Genomic DNA, 24,167 nt, shown 5'->3' on the forward strand with positions numbered 1-24,167 from the left:
CTTGTAGGTGTTGCTGTTGCTTGCAAACTTCTTAATATTTCATGGCTTGGGTTCCTGGAACCCACCTCTTGGAACTGGTTACTGAACGTTCAAGCTGTTTTCAGTAGGGAACAGAAGGGGAAAAAATATCCCAAATGCCCTCAGGCACTATATTAAAGCTTAAAAAGATGATTTCTTTCCCTTTGAGATGGGAAAATGAATGAAAGTCCCAACAAAGGAGTTTTGTTGTGTGGGAAGGATGACTCCAAGAGTTCTTTGAATAGATCCTGCTAAGGGTCTTCAAGGAGAGCAGCCTCTGTGGTTTGGGTGGGGAAACTGAGGCACAAAGCCAAGCTGATGGAGGAAGAGAGAAGCCAAGTCTCACCTGCTGCACACAGTGGCTTTGAATGTGGTGCCTGAGATTAATTCTAATGCCTAAAAGAAATCCACATGTGAAGTGAGGGAGGGGAAAAGCCCCTCCCTGCCTGTGCTGTCAGAAGGATTTGTGTGGCTCAGCAGAACTGTCAGAGTTAAATTCAAACACAACCATTGGAGCCAAGGAAAGTGAGAAGTGAAAAGTATTTTATTAACATTCTGCTATTGATTTCTTAATGGCTTTTCTTCCTGGAAACAGGCAAATATTTACTGGGCTTGGACGGTGCTTGGGGCAGGGGCTGGAAGTGGGGCAGGGGTGTCAGGAGGGCCATGAAGGTGTCCAAGGCTGAGTCCCAGCTGCCCCTGGAGGGGAAATGCCCAGTGAAGAAAGTACAGGAACTTTGGCAAGGCTGGATTGGGTTTCCACCCTCGTGCACTCCTTCCCCCTTGAACACCTCTCTTATTTTAAGCTTTCAGTGCAGCAAGGGAAGAGAATGGGAAAAAAAGAAGAAAATCACTTTCCACTTGCAAATGATTCTATAAAGCACATCAGTGCTGCAGTGTGAGGTGAGGAATCTGGGATGATAACACCAACCTCAGGAAACGCAGCTAAGGGATGCATCCAACTCTGCTCTGCTGCCTCCCAGTCGTTCCACTGAGCAGCCCAGGTGCCTGGAAAGCTCAGTACCCTGTTTGCTCTGCTCTTGACTTCTGATTCTTCCCTCTCTCCACCTCTTTTTTTTCTCTTCAGGACGCTGTTATATGAATATCCTTGGCTTAATTTGCATTGCATTAGAGTAAAACATTTTAAATTTCTTCACAGCAGAAGTAAATCTGACAGACTTTATGAAGCCATTATACCTGCAGGTATTTTATACTTTTAAAATACATTCTTGTCAAGCTATCTTAATTATATTATTATATGTACTTTTGAACTCGGATCCACTCTCGGGTGATATATTACTTTTCTGACAGTGCAGCCCTAAAAAGCTACAATTTATATCAAAGCTTTGTGGCTGAACAAAGATGTATCTATTATGGATTCGAGGGAATTTATTAATTTACTGTTTTGGAGCACTTATTCATTGACAAAGCTTGCTGGCTTTAAATTTCCAGCGGGCAATTCTTGTGTGCAGCATTTCCGTGGCTTCAGAGGAGTTGGGATTGCAGCTGGAGAGCAGCTGCAGGTACGGAGGGATGGAGCCTTTGCTGGCTTTTATCCCGGGTCAAAGTTTGCAGCATTGCCCATCCCTGTACCAGTGGCCACTGTGTGATCCCTTACAGGACATCCCCAGTGCTCTGAAGGACCTGCCCTGGCAAAGAAATCTTCAATGGGTCCTTTAATAAAACTGTTCAGTGCTGGAAACCAGTGGGAGCTCAGAGCGTGCAAGGGAAGCTCTTGGCTGCAGCACAAACCCTGCTTGCAGGAGGTATTTTGCTCACAGAAATCAGAGAATTCCAGAATGGTCTGGATTGAAAGGGACCTTAAAGATCATCTCGTTCCATGGGCAGGGACACCTGCCCCTGTCCCAGGTTGCACCCAGCCCTGTCCAGCCTGGCCTTGGGCACTGCCAGGGATCCAGGGACAGCCACAGCTGCTCTGGGCACCCTGTGCCAGGGCCTGCCCACCCTCACAGGGAACAATTCCTTCCCAATATCCCATCCATCCCTGCCCTTGTCCTGTCATTGCAGGCCCTTGTAAAAAGTCTCTTTCCATCCTTCTTGTCAGCTCCTTTGGGCCTTGCAAGGGGCTCTGAGCTCTCCCTGGAGCTTTCTCTTCTCCAGGTGAACACCCCCAGCTCTCCCAGCCTGGCTCCAGCACAGAGGGCTCCAGCCCTGGAGCATCTCCATGGCCTCTCTGGACTTTTTTCAACAGAAGAGCAGAGTAGAGGGGGTATCAGTCCTGTTGGCTGGCATTGTCTTTGGCTGTGCCAAGGACTGGGCATCAGGAGGGCCACAGGGCTGCCCATGGAGTTGTTCATTCCCATGACCACAGGCACAGCCCTATGCCCCTCCTGGGCTTTGGGGCTTATCACCCAAAAACGAGGTTGGTGGTCAGTCTTCATCAGTTCAGGATTTCCTAGTGGAGGTGGTTGAACATTACTCCAAACTTGGTGAATGGTTTTGGTGCAAAGGGAAGCCAGGGGGTCATCCTGAATTCCATTCTCCAGTAAATCAGCCCGTGGATGTGGGACAGCTTCACTTGGCCCTGGCAGTGGGGTTGGAATGAGATGATCTTTAAGGTCTCTTCCAACCCAAACCATTCCATGGCTCTGCTGCTCTAGCAAATATTTGTTAAGTTGTGAAAACACCTCCAAGATTTCAAGTACAGTATGTGACCAAACAGACCATAACCCTAACTGGACACTTCCAGGGATGGTGACTCCACCCTGGGCAGCCCTTTCCAGTGCCTGACAACCCTTTCCATGAGGAAATTCTCCCTGATGCCCAACCTAAGGTCTGCAAACAGCTGGGCCAGTGACATGGAGAGGTGAAGGTCCTTTCCATCTTTCCTTTACAAACTCTTCCCCAAATCCATGCTGGCTCCAAGGCTCAGGGCTGGCAGCAGCAGCTCTTTGGGCTCCCTTGGTCATTCTCCCTCCTGTTCAACAGCTGTTCTATGCTCATTAAACTGCATCAGCATCTCCCCTGGTGAGCTTCTGAGGATGGGAGGTCTCAGCTGAAGTGGCACCAAGGGGGGGTCATCCAGCCTGGAGAAAAGGAGACTCAGGGGTGACCTTATCACTCTCACAGCTCCTGAAAGGTGCCTGTGCTCAGCTGGGGCTGGGCTCTGTCTCCAGGCAGCACTGACAGAACCAGAGCTCACAGCCTCAAGCTGCACCAAGGGAGATATGGGTTGGATATCAGGAAAAAGTTTTTTACAGAAAGAGTGATAAAGTTCTGGAATGTTCTGCCCAGGGAGGTGGTGGAGTCCCCATCCCTGGGTGTGTTTAACAAAGCCTGGAGGTGGCACTGGGTGCCAGGGCTCAGTTGAGGTGTTGGGGCTGGGCTGGACTCCATGATCTTGAAGGTCTCTTCCAACCCAGGGATTCTGTGAATTCCGTGAAACATCCCCTGTCCCTGTTGGGTGTTGGCAGCTCCAGGAGAGCCGGGGCTGGAGATGCAGTGAGCCAGGAGCGTTTATTCCATGAACCTCCTTCTCCAGTGACTGCTCTCCTCCCGCCTGTCCTCGGATTAAGGAGGCGAGGAGAGCTGGAGGAGCAGCATTAGACTTTCTATTCTGAGCAATCACCAAAATCCACTCAGGAAGTTTAATTGCTTCAGTAAAACTTGTAAATTCCAACAGGGCACAAAGCACTTGAGCTGGCAATTTTCTTCCCTGCTTTCTGAGGAATCAAATGATATTTTTCATTCCCTATTGTTGTTCTAAAGGTTTTAGAAGAGCACTGATTTTTTTTTCCTTTTTCTTTTTTTTTTTTTAATTTTTTTTACCCTCTTCAAGCCCTGCACTTCCCTCCCAAAACATGTTCCAGTCAAGTTCATTGAAATTGTCTTGGTATTGTCAGAAAAATCAGTTTGACTGCTTCATCTTGTAAAACTTTCAAAGCTAAAAATTAACTGACATTTCCAAGTGAAATGTCATTTTGCTCCAAATAAATAAATAAATAAATCCAATGTTTTGACATTTTTAAAGCACTCTTCCTTTGTAAAAGGAAAAGAAGTTCTTTAAATGAAAGTCCTGTCAAAACTGACTTTTTTCCCTCTCTTTTTTGCTCAGAGAAAATTTGACTTTTATGGATTTTTTCCTGTGAGAAGATATTGTGTTCATCTGTGGGCCCAGGCTGGCCCCGAGAGTGACTGGTGGGGGGATTTTAAGAGGATCCAACCAGAGTGGAGAAGCACTGGAAGAAGTATTGGCTGGGCAATTGGATGGCTCTGCATCCCTGGCTGCACTTATATATACATTTCCCATCCTTGGAAGTGTCAAAGGCCAGGCTGGGCAGGGCTTGGAGCAGCCTGGGGTAGTGGAAGGTGACCCTGCCCATGGCAGGGGGTGAAACAGGATGGGCTTTAAGGTCCTTTCCAACCCAAGCCATTCTGGGATTCCATGATTTTATATAAATATATGTAAATCTTTATTGTGTGTTGGCTTGGCTGCTTGTTTAGAGGCAAATTTCCAAAGCAGTTGAGCAAGCCAAGCATTTCCTGTGGTGGCCCAGGACACAGAACCCCAGGAATGTCTCTTGTCTCAGCTGGGCTCTGGAAAAGTGGAGATGTCTGATCACAGCAGCCTTGAGGTTGGAAAAGACCTCAAAGATCATCAAGTCCATCCTTTCATGGGACACCCCCACTAAGCCATGTAGTGCAGGGCCACACCTGCTTGTGTTTGAGCACCTCCAGGGATGGGGACTTAAGTACTGCCCTGCACACCCCCTTCCAAAGCCTGACCACTCTTTCAGGGCAGGAATTTTCCCTAATATCCAACCTGAACCTCCCCAGTGCAGCCTGAGGCTGTTTCCCTTGTCCTGTTGCTGTTACCTGGAAGAAGAGCACGACCCCCACCTGGCCACAACTTCCAGGGACTTGCAGGGTGTGGATGCCGACAGCCTGGTCAGAGAGAGGAACCAGACAAACTTCCCCAGGAATTGTTCTGGGGAGTTTCAAGAAGGCTGAGAAAGGAATAAAACAATCTTGCAGCTGGTGTTTTGAACAGTTGTTTTCCCATGAGATGCTTACCAAAGGGTGTCTCCTTAATTAGCCAGCGGTGTGAGGGGTGTTGGTTAAGAGCCAATCAGGTTCTGGGTGAATGATGTTGGTTATAAATACTGTGCAATATTGATAAATACCATGAGAGTGCAATAAAGGAGCTTTTTGCCTCTGAAAATGCATGGAGTCAAGTGTTGCCTTTCTTCCCATTCCTGACTCAACAGTGACTGGAGGGAGTCAGAAGCTCCCCCAACCTGCTGTTGTCTGGGTCAGCCTTGGAAACAGCAGCTTTTCCCCTCATTGTGTTTTATCTCACCCTGTGGCTGTTAACATTAAGATAAAAACAGCCATCTGAGCAAACAGTTGGTCTCAACCCCAACACCCCTGATTTTCACCCCAAGAGCAGCACTGGGAGGTGCCTGAGTGTGGCTTTAGGGTTCACTCACCCAGTCCCACTGAAGGAACCACTTAGAGCTGGGCAGGGCTGTGTTTTTTATTATTTTTCCATTGATTGATGTGCTCCCTGCCCTCAGTGGAAGTGGTGTGCCTTGCTGAGGGCAGCAGATCCCAGTGTGTTAATTCAGCCACACTCCAGGGCTCAGGGGGCTCTGAGAGCACTGCAGCAGGGATCCGGTTTAAGGAGCTCTCCAAGCCTCCAGGGCGGGATCCTTGGCTTGGGGGCTGAGCCAGGGGAGCTGCTCCCTGTGCCCCCATGGGGCAGGGCTGGGGAATAGCTCAGGGCAGGCTGGGAGATGCCTCGTGGAAAAATGGAGAACAAACACTTCTGTAGCTGCTTCTGTCCTTGCTTTCGTGCCAGGGAGTGCAGCTGATGTTGGTAAATCACTGCAGAATGTTGTAAATGATGTGTGGAAGGGGAAAAGGCAGAAATAATCCCTTCTTCATGCAGGGAAATCTTCTGTGTTGGGGCAATTCATGGCACAGGTTTCCTGTAATGATGGAGCAGGAAAACCTTCTGCTCTAAAGGGGTGAAAAAATAATCTCCTTTGTTTTTACTTCTACCTTAAGGGGTTTTTGAATATCTTATTTCCCTGCAAACCATCCTCACAAAATATTCCTGGGCCTCCCCAGCCAGTGCTTGGGTCAGCCACACTTTTCATTCACTACCATGGTTTCACCTCCCATTTTCCCTGCTGCTGAGTTTTAGAAAGGTTTCAAAGCCAATTCCATTTCCCTTCTGGTGTTTTGGGATTTTTCTTCATTTGTTTTGGGTGGATTGGGGTGTTTGGGGGTTTTTATGTTAGTTTTTTTTATTTGGCAAGGCCGTGCAGTTCCCATGCCTGTAACTCCTTCCCTTGTACCGTTCTGGGGTGGTCTGGAAGCAGCTGAGCACAGAGAGTGGGAGAGCAGCACCAACAGCCTTGGACATGCCAAACCTGCTGCAAAGCAGAGGGGAACCATGACTGACCATGGGGAAAGGGTCATAATCTCATGTTTAAATTCCAGTGGGGACATTTAGCTTGAGCATCTGGAAAATCCTTTTCTTGGTGAGGAGAGAGAACCCTGGAGGTGTTTGAGGCAGCTCAGACACACATGAGCTGCTCTTATTGGGGGCACAGCTCCTCCTGGTACTGGAGAAATGCTGAATAAGAATGGCTTGAGAGGACCTGGAGGGATCACATAACTCACCCATCTTCCTCCAAGTCCTGGGTTAGGCAGTGCTGGCTTTATCCAGGATTAGGGGTTATTTTATTGGAAGGAGGATTTGATTGTGCAGGTGGCAATGCCCATTTGGGAGGCTGGTGAAAGGGTGTCCTTCCACTATCCCAGGGAGCTGAAAGTCCTGTCCAACCTGGTCTTGGACACTTCCAGGAATGGGCCAGCCACACCTGGAACCTGCCTCTCCCACCCTCCAGGGTTGGCTGGTGCCAGGGCAGCATCACCAACCCTTCAGCAGTAACTTCAGCAGAAAGGAAAGGCCTTTGACTGTTCCTTGGCATGGCTTCAGACCACCTGAGATGGGCCCAAGTGGGAGCTGCAGCCCAGACACGGCCCCAGGCCCGTGGAGCAAAGCTGCTATTCTGAGAGGCGAGGGAAGGCCAGGCTGCATTGGGGATCTGTCAGGGCAGGCAGGGAGATGAGAGGTAGTCAATGACATGAGAGATGTCAGGGTTTATTTCCAGTAAGAGCCGGTGAAGCTGGGAAAATTGCTCATTAATGCTTTATGGATATTCATGTTCCTATTGAAGAAGTCTGGGGTGGGAGGTGGAGCAGGGGGGCCGTGCCCTGGTAATGGGGCCAGGCTGAAAATAGGTTCTTTTATGCCTGGGCAAAGGGGATGCACTGACCACGGGAGGTTTGCCTGTGTCAGTGTCTCTAAATAGAGCCTGGATCAGTGCTGTGCCTGAGCCAAAAGCTTTGGAGGAAAAAACTAATAACTCAGGTCAAACCATGCCAGCAGCGCTGGAATTCTTGCTCGCTTTTTTTTCACAAAGGAAAATTTAAAGCAGATTGTTGTAAAACTATGCAAAATGTTCGTCTGTGGGGTTTGGGACTATTTAACCCTCATGTTTGCTTTAGCGTTCTGTTTTTAGAGTAATTTGAATTTAAAATGCTCTATCAAAAGGAATTTATTTCCAAAATGTCAAATTACTTTATTTCAGAAGTGCTGACGGTAAAACGTTTGGCTTTTAAAAAACAAAGCAAACTCCATTAGCAGTTTGGCACTGGTGACATTCACAAATATTTTCTGTTTCTCTGAAACTCTTTATTCCATACATTTCCTACATCCTGCCCGGTTTTGTAGCCAGGAACCAGGCTGAGCACTGCAGTTCCACAGGGAATGTCCCCAAACCAAGCAATTCCCAGCATGGTTGCAGATTTTGGGGCTCACTGGAAATGGCATTTTGCAGAATGACAGAATCCTAGAATGGTTTGAGTTGGAAAATGCCTTAAAACTCTCATTCCACCCCCTGCCATGGGCAGGGACACCTTGCACTAGCCCAGGCTGCTCCAAGCCCCATCCAGCCTGGGACACTGCCTGGTGCTCATCCCCTGCACATTCCTCCTCTCAGCCTGTCAGGCTCCACCTGGAGTGGCCAAATCCCTTCCCCAGCCCTCCCCAGATTGCTCTGGCTTTGCTGGAACCTTCCTGTCCCACCTGAGCAGGGAATGGAGCAGGAGCCTCCCTGGGGGAGAGGCAGTGCAGGAGCAAACCTGCCACAGCTCAGTAATTGGGGCAGGTGAGTGGGGAGGTGAAACATCTCCTGTTCCATGTTCAGTGCAGCTCTGCCTCTCACCTGTCTCGTGCAGCCTCATTTCCTGGGCTGTGCATCAGCAGGGAGCAGCTGACTGCTGGAGCCCTGTTAGCACATCTCAGAGCTCTGCCATGCATAATTCCCATTTTTTTGAGTTTTGTCTCTTTTTTTGTTCTTTTTGCTGTTCCCATGCCTGTTCACATGTTTGATCACAGCAGGATTTGTGGAAGGGCAGGATGTAACATCCCAGATGCTGAGCCAGACCCCAGTCTCCTTGCTGAACCACGAACTCCTCCTTTTGGATGTTATTTTAAGCTCAGTACATTCCCTGCTCTCCTGCATCCAGCCTGATCCTTCTGTCTGCTGGGACATTGTTTTAATGAAGTGCTGGGCATTTTACAGGTGGTGAGAAGCTTATCCTTGTTGTTCCTGGCATGTAAAAGCAGAATCACTCTTCTCATTTTAGAGGTACAGAACATTTTCCCTGGTGCTGTCTCCTGCCAGCCTGCCTTCCCAAACTCCCCACTAAAGCTGTGCTTCCTGCAGCAATGCCTGGGAAAGGGCTGGGTGTTCCCTCTTTGGGACACACCTGGAGGGGCACCCAGAAGATGGAAAGCTGCTTGCAAATCCCTTCCCCTGTGTAAGATGAATGTTTATCAGTGCTGAGATGAGGGAAGATGCTCCCGTCAGGGTTATGGCACTGCTGCTCCCAGACCTAAGGCCATGGAAGCAATAACACTCAGGTTATCTCTCTCCGTGGTTTTATGGTCCTTTTCATCACCAGAAAGGTGCTTGGTTCAGTTGGAAGTTGATTAAACTTGCAGGGAAGGATGGTGATTTATGCCTGACCAGTCCTCCCAACCACTTTGTAGCACAGTGTGAATTAAGGCTGATTAAAGTCGAGGGAAGGTTCCCTCCTGCCTCACCCTGGGTCTCTGGATTGGGATGTCAGGAGCATCCACCCCTGCCTGTGCTGACTGGGTCCCTGGCTGCCAGGCACTGATGGGAGAGGAGGGCATGGGCCAAAACACAAGAGCAGGGCACTTATTATTCCAAATGAAAAGCTGCTCTTCTCATTAAAGCTGAAAATTATGGTCTGCAGATAACTCTGGTGGTGGTTCATGGAATCAATAAACCCCCAGTTTGTTTTGAAAGCCAAGTTGCCGAAATGCCAAAATACATATTTTGCAAATTGCTTAATTTCCATTTGAAAAGATCAAACCTTATTTCTTCTGAAAGCTGAGAGGTGGGGTGGCGGAGGCGACACACACAGCAATTTCAATCTTCTTTTTCCTGAAAGATCATCATTTAATGGAAACTGAGAGCAGTGGAGAAACTGCTTTCTTTTGTTTTATTCTACTTTTCAAACAACAACCCTGCAGGGAGGTTGATGGTCTGAGTTACAGGGAGTCTGGGCTAATTCCAAAGCAGCTATAGCTAATTTTTGGAAGCAATATTTCTGGCTGTCAGGGCATCTTCCCACAACAGCTTCTGCCTTTGGAGGCGTGATGGTCACCAGGGCTCTCGTGGATGCTCATTGCTTCCTAAAACCCTTGTTCCCACTGGAATGTAGAATATAAAATCTCCTGTCAGGGATGCAGGCTCACAGGAGCACTGTGGAATCAGGGGCTGCAGGGTGGGTGAGGACTCAGAATGCTGAGCCCGGAGATTTCCAGGGGGTTCTGTGCCGAGCTGAGCAGGTGTCAGGTGTGCCCTTGGCATGTGGGGCCTGCCTCAGCCCAGCTGTGGCATCTGTGGAGCTGAGCATCCTTCAGCCCCTCCAACATGTCAATAACATTCACATCAACTGGCTGCTGACTGCTCAGGAAGGGAGAGGCAGAGGAACAGCTGGAGGAATAATTTACCTCAGAGGCGCCCATGGCACACTCGGCCCTGCCCTGTGCCTCCACACCCAGGGACTTCTCTTTCTTTCCCATAACCCCTGGAAAAATAAAGATGTATGATGCCTACTTGAGCAGAATAGATTGTTTTCGATTGCTATTCATCTATTATTTTAGAAAGTAAAATGAATAAAACTTATGCAGGTCACAGACATTAAAGAGCATTTTTATATCAGTTTGGGAGCACTTGTCAGCTTTGATTTATTAAGTAACGTTCCCCGACTGGCTACTGGTGTGCGTTGTCAGTCTCTTGATAATGGATAGACCTCACAGCTGAATGCTCTGTGATTAGACTTCTCAACTATATATTTTTAAATAAAGGCATTGCTTTTTTGGGTTTGCTCATTTCCCTCTCTTAGGCAATTTCATTCATCTTCCCTCGCCCTCCCTCTCTCTGCTGTAAATTTGTTGTTGTTGGAAGCTATGAGGATGCTAAATGGGACACATCTTAGAGGGTTTGCATTGGGTTTTTTTTTTGTTCCCCCCTCCCCAAACTTGCTTCCAACGTAGTTTGATGGATTAAATGTCACAGGGGGACAGAAGTGGGTAAGGGAAGCCATAGAACACCTTTCCAGAGAGAACACGGCATGTGCTGCTCTCTTACCACAGCTGTGTCAGCATTTTTACTGTCACACTGCTCTTCCCTGGGCCTCAGGGATGGAATTACCAGGGCTGCACGGAGAGGTGGATGTGGGAGCCCTCGGCCTCTCCGAAGGGAGCAGGGGCTGAGCAAAGCCAACGCTGCCAGCCCTGTTCCTTTCAGGTGAGTTGCAGGGAGTTCAGGGCAATGGGAAGCCTTGCCTGGCTGATGAGGAGTGCTCAGGGAAGTTCAGAGGCACTCTGCTATCTCCTCTCACCACAACAGTTTGTTTTCCCTTTGGGGGATGACCCTATGCTGCCTGGCTGAGCCCAAATCCCACTGCTGGAGTCTCTCCAAGGGTGGCTCGGGAGCCCCTTGGCCGCCAAGGGCAGGGATTTGCAGCGAGCTCTGAGCTGCTGTTACCAGGCACGTGCTGGGATCTTCTCCAGGGAACGGCAGCAAATGGGACTGAAGATGAGTATCCTGGGCTAAAATCCTCAGCTAGAACTGTAATTATGCTTTCATAAAGAGCTGAGCTGGAACGAGGATGAGATTGTTTCCCCAGGGGCTGCAGGAGCACTGGGACTGACTCATTAGTGTAGAATTGCAACAGCGCAGGTGGGAGGCCACCAAGTGCCTTTGTAAATGAGTCTTGCAGATCCTTCAGGAAGGGCAAAACTCAACAACTTCCCCAGGATGCTGGGATGAGGCAGCAACCTCTGCTTTTGTTATCCAAGGCTTTGGTCTCAGACCAAAACTGATCTGTCTGACTTGGGAAATACAGAACGCACTGATAAGAAGAAAAATATTGCACTGATTTCAAAAGCCTTTTTATTCCTGTATGACTCCGAAAATTGCTTTTGACTTAAAGGTTAAGATCTGACAAGCCAAGAGACCTTAAAGATCTTTTCTTTCCCCTCCTTTTTTCCTCCCTGACTCCTTCAAAACCTGAAAGATGATAAAATCTGTGTAGGACCATCTGTATGGGGAGGGGGGCAGCAACTCCTTTGGGAAGTGCTTCCTGCTGCCCCTGCACTGATGGCTGGGGACATGTGGGTCACACAAGGACTTGGTTTCCCCAGGCTGCATCATCCTCTGGTCCCTCTCACAGCAAGATCCAGGCTTGGGCTGAGTGACACCATGGGGGAAGGGTGGGGGGTTGAGGAAGAGGAGTGCCAGGAGAGGACAGAGCAGGGTTTGGAGCCGTGGTTCTGGAAGGACAAGTGACGTGTCTGTGGTGATTTGATGCGATGGTTGGCTGCAGGAGGCCCCTCTCAGCCAGGGTGTGCTCCCAGCAATGTCTTTGCAGTTCATTAAGTGTCTCCTGCTGCTGTTTCTCAGCCTGAAATGGCCTTAGTGGCTTTGCCTGCTGCAGTGACACTGCCATTATCTCCCAATAACCCACACATTCACGATGAAACCAGATTGTTCATTTGGACCTTGAAGTGATAACGCTGCTGCTCACTCAACAAATCCACCCCCAGTGTGCTCTGAAGAGGCTCATTGGGGCATTTTTGGTTTGTCCCTGCTGACTGTTGTTTCTTAAGCTTTCCTGCTGACAGGCAAGCGGGAATGTCATGGACAAAAAAGTGCCCAAGGCTCTCATGCCAGGAGGGTCCCTGCTCTCGGGGGGCTGGATTTGCCATCAGGGAAAGGAACTGGCTGCCCGGCCCCCCAGGTGGGAAGGGAAGGGTCTCCACTGACATGGGGCAGCAGATCAGAGCCAAACTCCCTCCAGGTCCATGGAGCTGGTGGGAAAGCACCCAGGGAATTCCACTGACATGTCCCAACCTTGGCACTGGGGGAAGGAGCCCTTGTTCTGCCTCTTGGCATCAGCAGCTGGGTTGGTGGTGCCACCTTTGGCTCCATGAGGAGCTCCCTGCCAGGCTCATCCTGTTCAGCACCATGTTCTAGGTGGGAGCAGGGCTGAAATCTCACATAGTATTTACCATGGCCTGAGGGCAAACAGCTTCAGCCCTTCATTGCTTTAGACCAGCCTGAATGCAAGAAAACCCCTATGTCCTACAGCAGAATCCACCTAACCAGGTCCTTTATTCCTCTTTTTTTTTTCCTTTTTCTTCCTCTGAGTAAAAACATCTACACTTCCTCCAATTTACCAGGTGAAAACCCCGAGCATTCCTCCCTGAAAATGTGTAAAACAACATTCTCCACTTTCCCTGTGCCAGTGGTGGTTCTCCTCCCACATCCTCTGCGTGCCCTTCTCCATCCTTGGTGCCCTGTGGGGAATTCATGGGTTATCAGCAGGAGTTGGGACTTCCAGGTTAGGGACAGTGAGGGAACACGGACATGCCAGTGGATGTTCCAAAGGGAAGCTGCTGCCTGGCCCTCCAGCCCTCCCAATTCCCATGTGGCTCCTGCTGGAGCACCAGATGGAGCTTAATCGGGAGCGCAGCGCCGCGGGGTTATTATTGAGAGACATCCAGTTCTGGATGAGAGAAGATTATCCAGGGTTTATTTCCAGCTGATAACACTCTGCCCTTCCATAACACCTTTTATCTGAGGATCTCGGAGCTCTTCACAGACTCAGTTAATTAAGACTCACGTTGCCCCCTGGAGCCGCGGATGAGACCCGGGCGAGCAGCTGCAATTAGGAGGGATCGGCTCGGGCAGGCAGATAAGGCACATGATCTCCTGCCTCGTCTTTGCCGTCTTATTTGCATGTTTATCTTCCCTGTGCAGTTGAGAACAGTGAACCCAGAGGTTGCACTGCCTGCCCAAAGTTCTCATAAGGTGCTGCACCGGACTGAAAACGTGTGGATCCCATTTTGCAGCCCCAGAACGAGCTGGATGCAGAGATATATCAGTGGTGCACGATGCTGACTTTGTCCTCGAAGTCTCCCTTTTCTCCTTTCCCAGTGCTGGCTCTCCATGGGCTCCACGCCTTGGCTGTACTCGAGTTTCCTCCCTGCAAACCCAACCTCCAAGTCTTCCTTTGCTCAAAAATAACAACAAAACCCCTCGCAGCCCTCCAAAAAAAGAGCTTTTGCTACCTCTCCCCACAGGGCCAGATTCCTCAATAGTGATTTCTCTGGAGAATAGCTGGGCCTGAGGTTTCCTTCCCCTCCTCTTTTCTTTTCTTTACTTTCCCCTAACTAAAAATCAGGAAGCTCTAAAATCCTCTTTGAAGTAACACTGTATGAAGAGGATTTATCCTTGTCCACTTAAATATTCATGACAGCTCGCATTTCTGTTCAAAAAGACACTTGTTTATTTAGATAAGATTTAATTTATTCATAATTTACCTAAATTTGCAGGAGCGTGCATGTACATTTTAGCTTATAAGTAGCGTAATACATAAAACATTATTGAGGCATGCAAATTACACAAATACAGCATTGGAAACTGCCTGCTTGTTTTAGGCAGATAACTAATTTCTTACCCTGAGTAGAGACACAAACACAATTGCCTGGGCTTGTTGCCTGGGATTTGGCGACTCTGAATTATGCTTCCCTTAATGCAAGAGGCACAGCTTTAGAGCAGGGCCGTGGCAAAGCCCACTTTTCTTGGACTGTGAACCGTGGCAATGCCAAAGCCCTTTGCTGGAATTTTTTTTGTTTCCAGTCCTCTCTCCAGGGACTCAATTTGGGTTGGTGTGAAATCTCAAAGTTCCTTTGCTTCCTTGGGATGGGGCTAGAATTTCCCGCAGAATTTCTAGCAGGGCAATCTCTAGTTGTCTCTCCAGTGCCTGGGTGGTGATGGAGGGAGCGGATATCCCTGTTCCACACCCTCCTCTGGCAGTGTGGGGTCTGCTTTTCCTGTGATGGACCTTGTTGGAGTCACCAGTGGAGCCCCTTGATCCTAATTAGTCCCTGCACCTCTCAGGGTGATAGGGCCACTTGTTCCTTTCCTCAGGGCAGAGCAACAAATGGCCCCAAAGTTTCTCGTAGCCCCCAAATATCCCATTTTCTACTTGCTTCCAGTTAATAATTGCACAAATTAGCAACCACACAATGTGCTAGGGGAAAGCAGGCTGGGCTTCCTCCCAAATCTCCAGCCCCCTGTGCCATGGACAGCAGCACAAGGGCTGTGGCTGGAGGTGCTGCAGGGATTTTTGGGCTCTGGATTTGGCAGCTGGGCAACAGGCACTGACTTAGCAGTGTCACTGCTCTCAGCACTGTTAGAAATTGTTCCTAACAGGAGCAATTCCGGTCAGGAATGAGATGTTTGCAGCTGTATATGTGGAATATAGGGTTTGTGTCTGTGAAGCCTGCAGGAGATCTCTCGAAGACAGGAATATTGGGCAGATCCTGCTGTGCAGGGCTCTGTTACCCACAGCCTGTAATTAAGACTCTGTGACACCTCCCACCAGACTCTGCTTTCCCTTGCCTTGTCTGTGCCAGGCTGAAACTGTTTGGGCTGGAGTTCCCAGGGCCAGATGTCCTCTGGGGCTCACAGGCTTTGTTTGTTTGTTCTACAGGGATGGACGAGGAGGGATGGGGACAGCAGGGCTGCTTGGTGCTTTTGCTTTTTCCGAGCTGAAATCAGAGCCAACATTTTCTATCGTTTCCAAGACTGAGTTCAATGGAGAAAATACATTTTCCCTGGGTTTGGCTGCTGCAAAAATCACTAATGAGTATCTCCAGAGCCTGAGTGCTTCAGGACAGGGACAGGTGTTTTGGTGGATCATGAAAATGCCTTATTTTAATCTTGGAAAAGCCACTGCACTTTGGGAAAAAAAGCTTCTTCCTGGCATTGGGAACAACCTTGAGTGTGCAGGTGGATAGAGAGGGTAGAAACTGCTGGGGGAATCCCCCAGGGAGCAGTTGGTGGTGGCACTGACCCCTGTGTCATTTATCCTCGAGGCTGCCAAGCAAACCAGAGCAGGCCCAGCTTTATTTCCATGGTCCTGCTGGGTCTTGCAGCGAGGAGAGGGAGGTGGCTCTGCTGCATTTGCTTTATAAGAGAATTTAATTACAGAAGCTTAATTACACAGTCACAGAATATTTGGATTTCCAGCAGGTCATGCCCTGACTGGGTGGACAGAACTCACCCAAGGAGCTGAGCTGGTTGTGGTGAGCTCCAGGAAAAAAACCTGTTTCAGAGTAATGGGAAGCAAACTAAGACCTAAGGAGAAATGCTGGTATTAAACACCTGCTGATGAAAGGAGCTCTGCCTGTTGTTGGGCTGGAGATCCTGGGATGAAGTGGTGCAATGTTTTAGTGGCCTTCACCTGGCAATGCTTAATTTAGTCAGAAATGGTGTTATCTGACCATGATCTTCCAATTGCTGCATTCCTGTTTGCAGAGAGGGTTCCCAGGAGGATCAGAGGTGTTTTTATACAGCCACTATCCCCATTTTGTCCTTTTTTCCCCTGGCCTTGGCTGGAGTTCCTGCATAGGCTGTGCTTTAAAGTGAGAATTTCATGATGAAGTGGGAAGACTCCAAATTCTGACTTTGTTGGGACCTGCTGGAGCTGCATAAATGCAGCAGAATTCTACAAGTGGCACTAGGCTGGTGGGAATCATGGAATCCCAGAACATTTCAGGTGGAAAGGGACCCTAAACCCACCCAGTGCCACCCCTGCCATGGCAGGGACACCTCCCACTGTCCCAGGGTGCTCCAAGCCCTGCCCAGCCTGGCCTTGGGCACTGCCAGGGATCCAGGGACAGCCACAGCTGCTCTGGGCACCCTGTGCCAGGGCCTGCCCACCCTCACAGGGAACAATTCCTGCTCAATATTTAAATTTTTGCTCTTCTAGTTTATTTCAGCTTGTAGTAATTTTAGTTTTTATTAATGCCATACAGGTGAAGAAAAACAGTCCTCAAAAACCTGTGCTTGGGAAGATGTTGGCCTTCCCCATGATTTTGGAGGGAGCTGAGATGAGGGAGTTTGTGTTTAGGAATGGGATGTGTGAAGAGTAACTGAGCAAAAACTTCAGATTTCAAATCATTTCATTAAAATATCTCATAATTGTGTGAGCTTGACCACCTCGATGCCTGCCCTGTGCAGAAGGGGGAGATGCATGTTTGGCTATTCCTGAACACACATTAATTAAGGGAAGAGATGAATATTTACTGACCAGCGCCGGGCAGGGTGTATCGGAAAAGAACACAGCATTGATTGGAGTGAAAAATAAATAAATAATAGAAATGTCCCCCCCCAACACCACCTGTAGATGTATTAGGGAGAAAATATTGAACTGGCCTCTCCTGGCTCCCATGCAATTGATGCAATTTATTTTCAATTTGTCAAACGTGGCATTGGAGCAGCAATTGGTTTTGGTGATTTATTAGGAATTTTCTAACCAGGGCACTCTGTCATTGGAGTTACTTCACTTCTGTTCAAGTAGATTTTTGTCTTTCTGCAAGCTCAAGCTGTGAAGCTAAGAGGGTGAGTTTTTCTACACCCTCCCCCCCCCCCCCCCTTTTTTATTTTAACCAAAAGGGAAAACTGAAAGAAACTCAGCCAAAAAGGGAAATGGGGAAAAAGTAGCAGAATTGACATATTTTAAACATCATGACAGGATGGGCTGTTTAAATTGCCTCTGTGAATTGATTTAAAAGCTATTGGAAGGCATCTCTATTTCATTAACTGTCTTTCTCCTTCATTTCAGTCACTGGAGTCATTGCCTCTTATTACCTTCCAGGTTCGTGATATCCATCCACATGGTTATTTTAGTTATTACTATCTGTATACAGAAAATGTAAGAGGCAATTTTGGGACAGAAGCAGCTTGGGAGGGATGTGGGAATAGTAAAATAAATAATTTGATTTCTGTGTGACACCCATGATTCAAAGCCATCAGGATTACAGGAGTGTTTGTGCTGGGTGTGCATTTTGGTCAGAACCTGGGGGAAAGTGTGGGGGTTTGTGGGATCAAATCTGGATCTGGTTATGAAGTGTTTTCCCACATTGAATAACCAATAATGAACCCACAGCAAATTTTCTCCTGGGAATTAGGTGCTGCAGTGTATTTTTCATGTGCTCCTGGTATTTTTCAACCATTCTGGCTGTGGTGCTATCAGGAGTTTGGTGAGTTTGAAGTGTATTTTCATTTACCTTCCTCTGCAAGGTGGATCTTGGGGAGCAGGAGGACCCTTTCCTTAGGGACACTGATGATCCTGTCCCTCAGGGAACATCAATGCTCCCTTTATTGAACACCTGGAAAGGTGCATGAGGTACCTGCAGGGGCTGCTGGATGTTACCAAGGTCTGTGGGGGGAAGGAAAGAGGAAATCTTCTGGGCTGTCCTTTCCAAAGCTTTTCTTTTCAGACCTAAACAACACAGTGAGCTCCAGATTATTTTCACATTTTCTAAAAAGCTGGAGCTCCCAGTCTGTTTTCCCAGAGCTCTGCAGAGTCATTAGCTGCTTACAGCACTTAAAAGAAAAATGTGGTGCTTCGGAGACTTCGCTTCTGTTTGCTGTCTTTACCACCAACTAATTGGTTGGATAACGAGCAAATATTTTTCCTCTGTTCCTCAATTTCCAAGCTTTTTGACTTGCAAGCAGGAAGAGCAGAAGCTGCTGGTGGTTGGCAGGCAGTGAGAGGAGAGTGAGCTAGAGCCACGCTCAGGATGGAATTGCAGGGGTTGCCTGGATCCAGCTGTCCCCATGGTTTGTGCCTCTTCTGCTGGGCTCTCACATCCCCAGGTCAGGTCTGACTTACTGTGTTTGTAGGGAAACTCTGACAAAGGCAGGAATGATGCACTTGACTCTATGTTTTCAGAAGGCTAATTAATTACTCACTTATACTATATTCTATTGAAGAATACTATATTATAATATACTAAAGAATGCAGAAAGGATACTTACATAATGCTAAAAAGATAATAAAGAAAACTCTCCAGTGACTCTCCAGAGTCTGACACAGCTTGGCCCTGATTGGCCAAAGAGTGAAAACAACTCCCAGCAGAATGCAATGGAACAATCACCCGTGGGTGAACAATCCCCAAACACATTCCACAAGAGCACAGCACAGGAGAAGCAAATGAGATAAGAAGAATTGTTTTCCTTTTCTCTGAGGCCTCTCAGCTTGCCGGGAGAAAAATCCTGGGTGAAGGGCTTTTTCAGAGAATGTGAATGCCCCACTGACTCATCCTTAAAGCAGGTGGGGAAGGGAAGGGGTGAAGCTCTGCAGGGCAGGGTGACCAATAGTTCCCATTTGGGGGGAACAAAGCATCCAGGAGCCTTGACAGTGTGAAAAACACCTTCACTCTCCTGTGAAAATTTAAAAAGTTTAATAAAGAACAACAGGAAACAAGGACCATAGAGCAAAGATGTTACAGCCACTCAGCCAAGAGCACACCTGCTAGTTTGGAAACACTCTTTATATACCATTTCTATTGTATCAGCTTGTTACATATTCATAAACAATTACGCATAGTAAACTTTTCTCCAAACTAGTTTACATGTTCCAAGATTCCATATTCAAAACTTTACTTTTTCCCCAAACTAGTTTACATGTTCCAAGAACTGTTTACCATGGCTCCTCCTCAGTTCCAGCCTTTTAGAACATGCACATTCCTTGGCTGTGGTTTTAGTCCTTTTTTATCATCACCTCCAGTTTTGAGCCCTGGTGCACATTGTTTTCAAACACTGAGGGCTGATGGTTGGCAGATGTGTCCAGGTGTGCTCATCCTGTGTGCACTGGGTGTTATCCCATCCCAGCAGGCATTTTAACACAAGCACACTGATATCAGCTATTGCACTGCTATGTCTGAGCTAATTAACAACAGAAATTAAAACTATATCTTTATAACAAAGTTACTTTAACACCACACATATAAAATCCATTTCAATATTTGTGGAAAGCCAATATTATAATGTGTATATTTAACAAGAGGAGGACTTGAATGATTCTGTGATCAGGGTGAGTGTGGCAAGGAGAGACAGCTCCTGGCTGCATGAGCTGGCATTACCTTGGTTTAAAGGCAGTGTTTATGATTTAAATGGAATTCTCTGGGTTTGATTCAGCCCTGACCAAGGGCTGTGTGTGCTGCTGGAGGCCGTGTCCCTCACTCACAGTGAGGCTCCCCAGTGCTCTGAGCACAGCAAGGTGTAAAGGCAGCAGCCATGGAGAGCTGGGACATCCTGAGTGCCATCCTGAGTGCCCCGAGGGAGCAGAGAGCTGGCCTGGCAGGGGAGAGCTGGGGAGCACAGGGACACTCCTGCAGTGAACAGCAAAGCTTCCCATGTGGGTGACTGGGCATGGCTTGCAGTGTTCCAAACTGGAACCTTCACCCAAATTCTGGGACGTGGCAGAGGCACCTTTGCCCTGGGCTCTTGCTGGGGGTGCATCACCCTGCCCAGCACCCAGGAGCATCAGGTGCCAGGGCTTTACTCCCATCAGCTGCTGCTGCTGTTGAAGTGAAGCCAAGCCATGTCTCAGATGGTGAAGGGTCTCAAGGGGTTACACGAGGAGTGGCTGAGGAAACTTTGCTTGTTCAGCTGAGGAGACTGAAGTCAGAATCACCAGGGGCTGCAGCTCCTCCCGAGGGCAGCTCTGATCTCTGCCCTGGGACAGGGACAGGAGCCAGGGCACGGCTGGGGCTGGGCCGGGGCAGGGCAGGCTGAGATCAGGAAAGGTTCTTCCCCCAGAGGGTGCTGGCACTGCCCAGGCTGCCCAGGGAATGGGCACAGCCCCGAGGCTGCCAGAGCTCCAGGAGGGTTTGGGCAGCGCTGCCAGGGATGCCCAGGGTGGGGTTGTTGAGGGGTCTGAGCAGGGCCAGGAGCTGCCCTGGATGTTCCTGTGGGTCCCTCCAGCTCAGGATATTCTGTGAACCCTCCTGGCTGCCTGGAAGTGTTGCTTTGACTCCCTCCTGCCCTTTGAGTACCATGATTGTGCGTTCCCAGCAGTACAAAGCCACCCTGGCAGGAGAGCAGCAGCCTGGCTCCATCTCACCTGCCCCTCACACCTGGTTTTGGGAATGGCAAAGGGAGGATGTTCTGTGCTGGTTTAGCTTTTTCCTGTCTCCATCTGAGCTGTTTGGGATAGCTCTGTTTATCCTCTGTTCAGTGCTCTGTGTCTCTGCATGAAAGCAATACCAAACATTGGGAATTCACAGGACCAGTCTGACACTCTGGGACAGCAGAGCTCGTGGCTTGAGGAGAGCCAGGTGCTGCCTGTGGCATCTCTCAGACCCATCCCTCACACCCAGGTACCTCCACACCCACCCTGATGGCAGCAGACGTGACTCCATTGTCCCACCACCCGTGGAAGGACCCCATTCTTTACTGTGAACACACCCCTGCAGCAGCCGGATTTCAGGGCCCATCTCTGGGAAATGTTGATACTGTTTCCTGGAGCACACGTTGGATGATGGCATTTCCCAACACCTGTTTTCATTTCAAATTCACAGGCCTTTCTTGCACACAACTTTTGGTGCCACCTCATGCTTGCAGGGTGGCAGGATGGGAAGTGGCAGTCTCCAGGCCAAACAATGCACATCCTGAAATTTTATTAATGAAGATTTGCAGCTGCTCCTGGGACTTGGCAAGGCAAAGGCTGGTGACAGGATTCATTTGGTAGTAAATATCAAGTGGGAGCAATGAGCGAGCCATGGTCAGTCCATGAGTGGGTTTTTCATGTTGGCTGGGGAATCATTTGGTTTCTGGTGGCAGCAGAATGTCCTATTTCTCCTCTCTCTCCCCTGCCAACCTCCTAAAGATGCTGCAGGACTGAGCTCGTAAGGAGCAAGTGTTGCAGCCACTCACCTCGTTTACAAGCCAAGGTTGATCAGCCTTGAAAGGAGAAGGAGCTGGTGAAGCCTGAAAGCTGGGACGTGCTTTGGGTGGAGTGGGAAGGGCTGTGGAGCCAGGCAGGGCTTTTTGCAGGTGAAGCAGCAGTGATAGTTATGGTAGATAATCACCCTGCTCCATCTGGGCTGAAAAAATTGCTAATTGAGGCAGGACTGTTTCCCGTGGGAGAAATAACCTTCCTGTTTTCAGGGCTTTGCTGTGAGGTCAGGGGTTCCTCAGGAGATGCTCTCTGCCTCACCCTGGGGCTGGTGTACTGAAATACTATCAGCTATTTTCCTTCTATTTTCATCCATTCCTGGCACTTCCCATCTCCAGCTTGTTACAGGCTTGGCAGGGAAAAGGGAATGGGAAAGAAATGTTTCATTTCTATTTCAAAAGCCGTGCCTCGCTCCCGAGGAGCAGCCACAGAGCTGATGATGCTCACGGAGCTGTCTCTGACAGATCAGTGCCAAAGGGAAACCTGGGCTTCCATTTCCAGCCCTGTCCCCCCTGGGCAGAGCTGAGGAGTTCGTGGGGATCAGCAGGGAGAAGGAAAACAATTTGATCAAGGGGCCCTGGAGTCAGGCACATGGAGAAACTGGTCTGGTGGGGTTTTTCAGCTTCCATCAGTGTCAAGTTGATTTTATTTTTAGAGCAGTGATGATATTAAAAATAAAAGGAAGGGGGGTGAGTAAAGCACCTCCAGGTACGTGGGGCAGAGCCCCCATCAGCTGCTCAGCTGGTCCTTCCTGACCAACTCAAAGCTTTTTGGAGCTGATTATAGGAAATTTTACAAGGCGGGCGGGGCCACAGGTGTAATATTTTACTGTGTGTAGCCACACTTATCTACTGGCCCACCAATATCCTGCATTTTGGTGTATTTGGGAGTGGGGGTACATTTTGTGCAACGGACAGTGTGGTGTAGGGAGAAAGGGAATCCCTGGGAGAGCTGCTTCACTCTGTCAGTGCATGGGGACTGGGCTTGGTGACAGTCCCCACAGCTGCCAGGGAGGACAATTCCAGTGAGCCATGTCCTGTCACTGCCTGGGACCAGCATCAGGGATTTCTAAGGAAGACTGGAAAAAATGCTGCAGCAGAGGTGAGGGTCCTCTGCCTGCACTCCTAGGCAGGTGCTGCCCTAACTCTTAATTGCCAAAAACTGCTTCAAGGCCTGGAGCCTGAGGTGTTTATTGTCTGTCCCAAACTGCTCCTCCCCTTCAGCATCAGCTGCCCTCGCTCACCCTGAGCACCCAAACCAACCTTTAGTTCCTCCAAACCCACCAGGGTCAGGTTCCTGCTGCCACCCACACCAAGAGAAGTGAGCTGGTGCTGGGGGGAGACACATCCCCTCTTTATAGGCAGTGAGTGGGGACTGTCCTCAAAAGTGTTCCTCAGGTTTTTGAAATGTTTTTCATCTGTGAGAGAAAGGAGTGCAAACCTGTGGGTGGCACAGCATTGCCTGGAGAAGTTCTGCTTTCTTCTGCTTTCACTCAGTCCCAAATTCTTCCCTGCTAATGATGGTCATATGCACATGTGTGAGACCATTATATATTTATATGTTTTATCATCACCATTATTATTGTGTTCTGAATTGTCCCAGCAAAGTTGCCCTAAATCAATGCTGAGGGAAGATGAAAGTTCACTGCTTTCTATGCCAATGAATATGAAAATAGGAGGGGCTTCAGACTTCTCTGACATTTTCCTTGCCTTCTGAGCAAAAAAGTAGCAGGAAAGCAATAAACTAAGGCTTCCAGTCTGGACTCCAGCTGCCAGGAGAATTATTAGACTTTTGCAGCCTCGGCTCAGGAAGGGCTTTTTTTACATCCCAAGCCAGGCAGGTGAGACGAGACCCTGGTGCTCAGTGGTGCAGGGCAGGCCTGCCTTTCCCAGGGCAGCTGCAGCCAGCAGTGAAGAAGGCAAGTCCTCAGTGGTGCCAGCCCCTCCCTGAGAATCGTGTCAGGAAAAACAAGATATTTCTGTGCTTTTCCTCTCCTTTGTTGCAGAGCTCGTGCTGCTCTGGTGCAGAAAATGAGGCTGTGCAGTGCAATCGTGACCCTGTGCTGGCAGAAATGCCAGGGTAGTTTAATGAAGAATCCTGAGCAGGGCATAAAAACCCCCACATTAATGGCTCAGGGCCCAGAGAGGTGAGCTGGTCCTTATGAGAGAATGATGGGTAAAAATTGGCCTGTCCAGCTCTTAGCCAGCCTCAATTAATGAAGATAATGCTCCACTCGCAGTGAGCCACTTCTGCTCTGCTCTTCCCCTGACCTCGCTGGGTTTCATGGCATTGGTGGTGATACAAACGTGTTAGTCCTGTGCCAGGAACGGCCAGGCTTGGCTGGGAAACAGCAAAGAGGCAGCAGAACCATGGTTTTGTGGTCATCCCAGCCAGCTGACAGTGGTGGTGGGCAGGTAGAGGCTCTTCAGTGGAGCCACAGGTGACTTGGGCTGAGTGCAGCAATCAAGAGCTTATTTATCCCAGCTTGGAGTGTCACGCTCTGGTAACCAGGCACTTCTTGTTGCTCATCTCGAAATCCCAATCGAACGCCTTCATTATCACCCAGCAGTGTTTCCTTTGTGGATAACAAGTCACACTGCGAGCATTAATGGAGCGTCGGATGGATTTGTGTTGTGGGATTGTTGTAAGCGCTGATTGAAGTTTTGCCTGTGATTAGGGGACTTAGTCAGGTGTGAGAGAGGGAGTCTCTGCTGCCTCGTAAGATCTGGGTTTGCAGCACCTCTCTGAGGGGT

At 48.9% G+C, this 24,167-nt stretch overlaps 1 protein-coding gene across 2 annotated transcripts in view; it reads left to right on the top strand.

The window, feature by feature from the left end:
• Positions 1–24,167, top strand: part of KIRREL3 (kirre like nephrin family adhesion molecule 3) — a 378,028-nt gene that overhangs the window by 84,319 nt on the left and 269,542 nt on the right. The gene's annotated exons all lie outside the window — the stretch shown is intronic.

The sequence above is a fragment of the Haemorhous mexicanus genome, chromosome 24, assembly GCF_027477595.1.
Source record: "Haemorhous mexicanus isolate bHaeMex1 chromosome 24, bHaeMex1.pri, whole genome shotgun sequence".
Classification (NCBI taxonomy): Eukaryota; Metazoa; Chordata; class Aves; order Passeriformes; family Fringillidae; genus Haemorhous; species Haemorhous mexicanus.